The sequence below is a fragment of the Jaculus jaculus genome, chromosome 5 (genome assembly GCF_020740685.1).
Source record: "Jaculus jaculus isolate mJacJac1 chromosome 5, mJacJac1.mat.Y.cur, whole genome shotgun sequence".
NCBI classification, from domain to species: Eukaryota; Metazoa; Chordata; class Mammalia; order Rodentia; family Dipodidae; genus Jaculus; species Jaculus jaculus.
In genome coordinates, this window is record NC_059106.1 from 122,713,694 (window position 1) to 122,723,343 (window position 9,650).

Sequence of the window (9,650 nt, forward strand, 5' to 3'; positions counted from 1 at the left end):
AACCAGATGCACAAAATGGCGCATGCATCATTTGCAGCTGGTAGATGCCCTTGCACACCCATTCTCTATCTATCTATCATCTATCTATCTATCTATATATCTATCTATCTATCTATCATCTATCTTTCTGTCTATCATCTATCTATCTTCTATCTATCTTTCTCAATCTCTCATAAATTATTTTTTAATATGCTAAAAAGGAAAGAAATAATTAATGGACTGAATTTAACTAAAATACAAACTTCTGCTTTGTGAAGGCCAGCATACTGGGAATGTGTAAGCAATCACAGAGTCGAAAATTGTTATAAACAGGCATCTGATAATGGAATATTATACATATATATAAGCAACAAATAAATGAACAATCTGATAGAAATGAGACAACGTCTGTAACATTATTTGACCAAGAAGATATGCAAATGTGAATTTAATATATTAACCATGATAGAGCATCATGAGAAAGCTAATTAAAACAATAATAAGATATCCCTGCATCCCTATTAGCATGAACAAAATCTGACAAATTAGATGCTGTGAGGATGTGAGGAGCAGATGCTCCCATTCATTGATGGTGAGAATGAGGTTTACAGTGTTATAGTCACTTTAGTAAATAGTTTGGCAGTTTAATACATATCTAGTAGTATACTTATATTCTCAAGAAACATCACTTCTTCATATTTTCTCAAATTAGTCAAAATATATCCACACAAACCTTACACAGATATGTTTATTGATTCATTATTTATAATTGCCAAAACTTAGAGGTAAGATATCCTTTAGCAAGTACATAAAGAAATATGCTATCACACAGACAGAATTTGAGATATAATTCAGATCATAAAACAAGTGAACTATCCTTATATGAAAGGACATAGAATCTTATTTTAACTAATTGGAAGAAAACAATCTGAACTGGATGTAGATTTCTGATCTTAATAATGTGTCATTCTTGGAAAAGCTAACATGAAGAGAGAAAGGAGAATGCTTTCCATAGGCTAAAAGGAAAACAGGAATGGACAGTGTATTAGTCAGGGTTCTCTAGAGGAAAAGAATTGCTAGAATGAATTATTTTAAAAAGTGGATTTATTGGATTAGCTTACAGTAGTCCAAAAGCAGTTGCAGGCCTGAGAATCACTGAACCTGGTAGTTGCTCAGTCCACGTGGCCAGACGCCTCAGCAGTCCTGACCCGGCACTGCAGATGGTGCCAGAAAGCCTGGAGGCTTCCTGAGGAGCCGCTGGGTTTCGATCCATGTGGGTCTTCAGTTGATGTTGGTCTTTAGTCCGTACTGGTCTTCAATCCATGCTAGAAAGTAGGGAGCAGCTCCGGCAGCCAAGTGGAAGGAAGGAAGGAAAAAAAAAAGGGAACACTTCTACCCAGAGCTTCCTTATATCAAGTCCCTCTCTGAGCGGGGCTGCCCACTCTGGGGGAAGGGCTCACCCTGGGGGAAAGACCTCCTCGTTTAGTTGATCCTTCCTAAAAGCAGCCTGTGGATTACTAACAGATCAAGTTGACAACACCTTAACAATCACAAGTCCACCCCTTGTCAACTTGGCATCAAATCATGTCTCCTTACATCATACATAATTTCCAAATGAAAACAGTAACAAGCTCATAATTCCGCCTAACATCGCTTAACTATCCCACGTACAACCAGAACCGCAAAATCTTCCCCCCAACACAAGCTTAGTCTCTAGTACAATGGGTCTAATATAAATTCAACAGTTACCTAATGATATAATCTTAATATTGGTGTAGATACAAACACTCTGTTTTCAAGGCAGGACAGAAACATTGCAATCACAGTCCTCGTTTCTGTAACTGATCACGTGGCCTTAGCTGATATTTGTAACTGCCTTCTTCTACTACCCATTCTGTATTTCCTTCACCTTCAGCAAGCACCTCAGCAGGTCTTGGTTCTTTACCTGGAGGGGTAACCCATACCTTCATTCCTGAAGGATCTGGGCCATTTACCACACTACTTCTATTGGGTTGTTGCAGTCGTCCATTGACTTTGACAACAGGACATGGTAACACTAACAGACGCCCTAAAAGATCTCCTGTACTCCAGGCATACTCTTCCTTACCTCCATTGTGGAGGAGCAGTCCAATTTCCCCCTGGTAATCTGGATCAATCACCCCTGCAATCACTGTAACTCCTTTCTCAGCCTGTTCACTCAAGGGCATTAGGAGCCCAAAGTGACGAGGGGGAAGTCTTAGCTTCCAGTTCAATAGAATGTCCTTTGTGTCTCCTGGCAAAAGCACTCCCCCTCTGGGACCAAGACTTGTAGTCCAGCAGAGCTTAAGGTTGTGGGAATAGGAAGCAAAAATCTAGCTAACGGGTCACTTGGGGTGATGGTAAGTGGGACCATTCCCATTTCCACCCCTTGATTCCTGAACCCATGAATCTGGGCTATAGGAGAAACAGTACCATATATAGGACGCTGATTCAGAGCATATACAGCCTGCTGGAGGACACTCCCCCAGCCCTCCAATCTGTTGCCACGTAGTTGGCGCTGTAGCTGTTTCTTCAAAAGGCCATTCCACCGTTCTATCAAGTCAGCTGCTTCAGGATGGTGGAGCACATGGTAAGACCAGTGAATTCCGTGATCATGAGCCCACTGTCGTACTTCCTTGGTGGTGAAGTGAGTTCCTTGGTCAGAAGCAATGCTGTGTGGAATGCCATGATGGTAGATAAGGCATTATGTTAGCCCACGGATGGTAGTTTTGGCAGAAGCACTATGTGCAGGAAAGGCAAATGCATACCCAGAATAAGTGTCTATTCCAGTAAGGACAAAATGCTGCCCTTTCCATGATGGAAGAGGTCCAATGTAGTCTACCTGCCACCAGGTTGCTGGCTGGTCACCCTGAAAGAATACTACCATATCGGGGGCTCAGAGTTGGTCTCTGCTGTTGGCAAATTTGGCACTCAGCATTAGCCATAGCCAGGTCAGCCTTAGTTAGTGGAAGTCCATGTTGTTGGGCCCATGCATAGCCTGCATCTCTGCCACCATGGCCACTTTGTTCATGGGCCCATTGGGCAATGACAGGGGTGGCTGAGGAAGGAGGTTGACCACTATCCACAGAACGGGTCAGCTTATCTACTTGATTATTAAAGTCATCCTCCAGTGAGGTCACCTTCTGATAAGCACTGACATGGGACACAAGTATCCTTATATCCTTTGCCCATTCAGCGAGGTCTATCCACATACACCTTCCCCAAATGTCCTTTTCACCAATTTTCCAATTGTGCTCCTTCCAAGTCCCAGACCATCCAGCCAAACCATTGGCCACAGCCCATGAGTCAGGGTACAACTGCACATCTGGCCATTTTTTCTTCCAAGCAAAATGCACAACCATATGCACTGCCCAAAGTTCTGCCCATTGTGAAGACTTCCCTTCACCACAGTCCTTCAGAGTTGTCCCAGAAAGGGGCTGTAATTCTGCAGCTGTCCACTTCTGGGCAGTGCTGGCATAATGTGCTGAACCATCTGTAAACCATGCCCTAGATCTCTTCTCCTCAGTCAGTTGATCATAGGGCACACCCCATGATGCCATAGGTGCATGCTTGGGGTCAGAAGGTATTGCAACAGGAGTAGCAACCATAGGCATTTGGGCAACTTCCTCATGTAACTTACTCATACCTTCAGGGCCTGCTCGAGCCCGATCACGTATATACCACTTCCACTTAATGATGGACTGCTTCTGTGCACGTCCAACTTTATGGCCTGGTTAGTCAGACAACACCCAGCTCATAATGGGCAGCTTGGGTCGCATAGTAACTTGATGGCCCATTGTCAAACATTCAGTTTCCACTAAAGCCCAATAGCAGGCCAAGAGCTGCCTCTTAAAGGGAGAATAATTGTCTGCAGATGATGGCAGGGCCTTGCTCCAAAATCCCAAGGGCCTCCGCTGTGATTCACCTATGGGGACCTGCCAAAGGCTCCAAACAGCATCCCTGTCTGCTACTGAAACCTCAAGTACCATCGGATCTGCTGGATCATACGGCCCAAGAGGTAGAGCAGCCTGCACAGCAGCCTGGACCTGTTGAAGAGCCTTCTCTTGTTCTGGGCCGTAATGAAAACTAGTAGCTTTACGAGTCACTTGGTATATGGGACGGAGTAAGACACCCAAGTGAGGAATGTGCTGTCTCCAAAATCCAAATAGGCCCACTAGACGTTGTGCTTCTTTCTTAGTGGTAGGAAGGGCCAAATGCAACAACTTGTCCTTCACCTTAGAAGGAATATCTCCACATGCCCCACACCACTGAACTCCTAGAAATTTCACTGAGGTGGAAGGTCCTTGAATTTTGGATGGATTTATTTCCCATCCCCTGATGCACATATGCTGTACCAGCAACTCCAGAGTGGTTGCCACCTCCTGCTCATTTGATCCAATTAGCATTATGTCATCAATATAATGGACCAACGTGACACCCTGTGGAAGGGACAGGCGATCAAGTCCCTGCGAACTAAGCTATGACACAGGGCTGGAGAGTTAATTTAACTTTGAGGTAAAACAGTAAATGTGTACTGCTGACCTTGCCAGCTGAAGGCAAATTGCTTCTGGTGGTCCCTATGGACAGGTATGGAGAAGAAAGCATTTGCAAGATCAATAGCTGCATACCAGGTACCAGGAGACGTGTTAATCTGCTCAAGTAAAGAAACCACATCTGGTACAGCAGCTGCAATTGGAGTCACCACCTGATTAACTTTCCGATAATCCACTGTCATTCTCTAGGATCCATCTGTCTTCTGAACAGGCCAAATAGGAGAGTTAAAGGGAGATGTGGTGGGAACCACCACCCCTGCATTCTTCAAGTCCTTTATAGTGGCATTAATTTCTGAAATCCCTCCAGGGATGCGATATTGTTTTTGATTCACTATTTTCCCTGGTGGTGGGAGCCTCAATGGCTTCCATTTGGCCTTTCCAACCATAATAGCCCTTACTCCACAAGTCAGGGAACCAATGTGGGGGTTCTGCCAACTCCTAAGTATATCTATCCCAATTATACATTCTGGGACTGGGGAAATAACCACAGGGTGCATCTGGGGACCCACTGGACCCACTGTCAGTCTAATATTTGCCAAAACTCCATTGATCACCTGACCTCCGTAAGCATCTACTTTAACTGAAGGGCCATGGTGCTTTTTGGGGTCTCCTGGAATCAATGTCAATTCAGAGCCAGTGTCTAGTAGGCCCGAAAGGTCTGATTATTTCCTTTCCCCCAGTGTACAGTTACCCTAGCAAAAGGCTGCAGGTCCCTCTGAGGAAGGATAGGTGTAAGTTTAATATTGAAACTTTTGGCAGTTGTAGGAGGGTCCTTCCCTGAGGGAACCCAGCCAACCCTTCAATCAAGGGGCTCAGGATCTGTAAACTGGCTCAAGTCTGGAAGTCTGATTAAGAGGTCTTGATTCTCTGTTGCTATAATTCAAAGTGGCTTTATGTCCCCTTGCTCTGGAACTTTTCTGCTTATACAGATCAAGAAGAAACTCAGTAGGCTTCTTATCTATTTGACTTCTGGGAACACCATGATTAATCAGCCAATGCCAAAGGTCCATACGAGTCATACCTTTATTTGCATAATTTTGTCTACGCTGTCTATTATGAAAAACACGTTCACCCCCGCCTTTGGCAATTCAGTGCTGCCACTTGGCCCTTGTTACCCCGAGATCCAGTTATGCCCATTGCATCTAAATCACCTAATGCAGCAACTGCAGCTCCCACTGTGAGGTCTTTTTTACATAAAAGACCAATGATAGGGGACTTTAAGTATACTGGCGCTCCCCTCAAATATCTGTTTCTTATGGTCTTAGTGAAGGGCATATCTTCTGGTCGCTCCCATTGTGGGGGCAAAGATAAGTTTACATGGCAAATCCACTCCAGCATTCCAAGTTCTCTGAGCTTTTTAATCCCTTCATCGACATTAAACCAAGGGATATCAGGCAGCTCAAGCTCATTCACAGTAGGTCATCTTTGGAGCCATACTTCAGTCAACCAATCAAATAAACTCTTGGTACCCCTTCCAACTGCACGAGCTGCATTGTTAAATCTAAAATCTCTGCTCAATGGGCCCATTTCAGTAAATTCAGCCTGATCCAATCTTATGTTCCTTCCTCCATCATCCCACACCCTTAAAATCCATTCCCACACATATTCCCCATGCTTCTGCTTGTACAAGTTAGAAAACTCCTGAAGTTCTTTAGGAGTGTACCTCACCTCCTCCTGTGTCACACTTTCTATCTCATCTTTAGGAGTCTGCCTAGCCTTTAGTCTGGTTATAGGCCTAGAGGCAAAGATGGTTGGGAACTGAGAGTCACCAGCATTTTCTGCTGATTCTTCAGACAAAGAGGGATGAATTCCCTCAGGCAAGGGTGGGGAGGATAATACTTCAGGGTGTGGGGGTGGGGATACAACTGGTGCTAAGGGAGGGCAGGTCATATTTTCATCCAAAACATCTTCCTCAGAATCTAACACTTCAATGTCCCCAGGTTCTTCAGGGTCTTCCCACACATCACCATAGCAAGTCACAGGATCCCACTCATTTCCAATCAGTGCCGTCACTTTAACTTCTGATAGTTGGTGAGGCTGGGATTTAAGCTTACGTTGAAAGTTAGCCAATCTCACAATGAGAGATTGGGTTTGGTTTTCTGCAATTTGAGCCTTGTTCTGGCTAGAGAGGAGACTCTCCTCCAGGGCACCTTTAGAAACCTTGAGATCATGTATGTGGGTCTTAAGCTTGGAATTTTCCTTTTTGAGCTTCTGCTGTTCCCTCAGTAGTTTGTCCAGAGATGCTAAAAGCAACCAACCAGCCTCATCATTGGTCTTACTCTTCCACAAATATTTAAATGTTTCAAATACAGAGTCACTAAATTCCTTGCTCTTCACAAGACATGAGTCAGGGTCACCAAATACATCTATCTCATGGAGTTCTTTAAATAGTGCACACCATGGATTATTAGTGCCCTCCTTATTTCCAGTAAAGGCACTCTCCTTATCACCAATAGGGCCTTTAGTAGCACTGAAATTGGAGAGCCAACCCCAGATAGCACTAAGCCCACTAGAGAAATCCATCCTTAGAATTCTGTTTCTCTAGAAACACTCCTGGTACTAAAATCTATTAGTCAGGGTTCTCTAGTACCACTTTACTATTGCAGTCCAGGTGGCATTGCTGGTAGAAATCACCCAACCAAAAGCAGCTTCTGGGAAAAGGAGATTTATTTTGGCTTACAGGCTCCAGGGAAGCTCTATGATGGCAGGGGAAAATGATGGCATGAGCAGAGGGTGGACATCAACACCTGGCCAACATAAGGTGGACCACAGCAATAGGAGGTTGTGCCAAACACTGGCAAGGGGAAACTGTCTTTAATACCCATAAGCCACCCCCAATAATACACCCCCTCCAGGAGGCATTAATACCCAAATCTCCATCAGCTGGGAACCTAGCATTCAGAACACCTAAGTTTATGGGGGACACCTGAATCAAACCACCACAGACAGGGAGAACTGAAAGGATCTTATAGGACTATGAGACAAGTATCATAATCATACTAAGGTGGATGTACACCATAACACACTTGTCAGAACTCATAGGATGTACAATACCCCTGACATCTCCTATTGGTGGATTTGGCTAGTCATGTGTCTTGACTGGTTTGATTGTGAAAATGTGATAACATAGTATCATCTGGATGGGTGGGGATGTTGTATGTGTACCTGAGAACATGAAGCATATTGTAAGTATATATTCTATTCAGGTGAACTATGTAACTAAAATTGACCTAAAAAATAAATGAGTTAATAAACTCTAATATGTTTTAAGGTAGTAATATATTAGAGTTCTTCAATTAAAGAAGATTGATTTGTGAGGAAATGGGAAGTCCAAAAAGAATTTTGCCAAAAAAGTGAACTTGAGTATAGATCAATAGTTCCATTCAAAACAGGGTTTTAAAGTGCTTATGCTACATAAAAGCCCTGAGCTAGTCTAGCTCAGCATCAATTTCTTATAGTCAACCTATATTATATAAAAGCTTCATCAAACAGGAGGAGAGTAACAAATGACAGGAAAGAAAATTCCCTAATGGGTGCCTCAGCTCATCCTTAGCTAGCATGATATGATGTTATTTTATATTTAAGAAAGCAGTGGGTGGCACAAACTTCTGGTGGCAAAAGGACCCAAATAACTTGAGCTAATCTGGTATTAAATGCATTGTATTTGGTGTGAAATGGAATTACAATGACATGTTCTATAACAACATGTATAGGAATTTCTCTTAATAAGTTTACATTTTATTTTGCAGGGAAGCTTCATAAAATCTCACACTTCATACACATCATTTAAAATAATGTAACATTAGTATGAATGAGATTTTTGAATTTATGTGCCTGAGGAAAGTGCTTTTATGCTTCAATGGGAACCTTTATCAATGATGGTTAGTTCCATGGACTCATTACCACTTTGTCATTGTAAAATCATGTCTTCTCTTTGAAAAATGTATTTGCTGTTTTAGGGTGCTTTATAGATCATTCACTGGCAGTATCATCCTGTGCCTATCAGATGGTTCCATCTCACCACACCTACAGAAACTAGCTGCTTACTCAGACCCACCATGACAATTCACTGCTTTCCGAGGAAGGTTTTATCCAAATACAAGTGAGATTACTGAACACTTCTGGAGAAATCACTGCTCTCCTTGTTTCCAGTGCTGATACTAAATACAGATACTTTATAGAGTAACTCCAAATCCCTCTTCTGCTTAACAAACTATCAGACATTAAAGAGAACTTGATCAATATGCTAATCCAAAAAAAAAATGTTATTTGCTCAGCTTACTAGACCAAATTGCCTCACATGTCAAGTGGAACCAACTTCTTTTCCATAGATATTTTATAACTAATCTAATGCATTTAGTTCATGGACTGTGTCTTCCTAATGAGACTGTAAACTATAGGAAAGTGTATCAAAAATTATCTGCTTTTTCCTCCAACTTAGACAACTTAAGTGGGAGGGAAAACCAGAGTGAAGCATGTTCGCTAATGCCAGTAATCTATCTCAGCATGGAAGGGGGAGGAAGAAGGGTCATGAATTCAAGACAACCCTCAGCTATATAGGAGTTTGAAACAAGTTTATGATACATCAATATCTGTCTCAAAAGACAAATAAATAAAGAAGCTAATAAAAACATAAATAAATATCAAGCAAATGAATTTAACAGCTTTTTTATTTTTGAAATTTTTTAGTATTTATTGAGTAGTAACTCACCTATCACAAGATACAAGTTATCAGAGTGGATCAAAAAATGGACCCTTCTATTTCCTATCTTTAAGAAACCCACATCACCACTAAGGATAACTCTTCTTCAGGGTAAAAGCATGGAAAATAATATTTCAATTGAATAGAAATAAGAAACAAGAAAATGATGCTATATTAGTATCAAATACAATACACTCCAAACCAAAAGTAATCAAAAAGGACAAAGAAGGCCACTTCTTATTCATCAAGGGAATGATCCAACATGAGAACATTACAGTTGTAAATCTATATGTACCAAATACAGGTGCATCACAGTTCATAAAACAAAACCTACTTGACAAAAAAAAAAAAAAAAATAGAAATAAACACCAATACCATCATAGCTGAAGACTTCAATA

The 9,650-nt window shown here is 42.0% G+C and overlaps 1 pseudogene; it reads right to left on the reverse strand.

Annotated features, from left to right (window-relative positions):
• Nucleotides 1–1,799: 1,799 nt before the first annotated feature.
• On the reverse strand, nucleotides 1,800–5,280 carry LOC123460641 (annotated as a pseudogene).
• Between the last annotated feature and the right edge of the window lie 4,370 nt (nucleotides 5,281–9,650).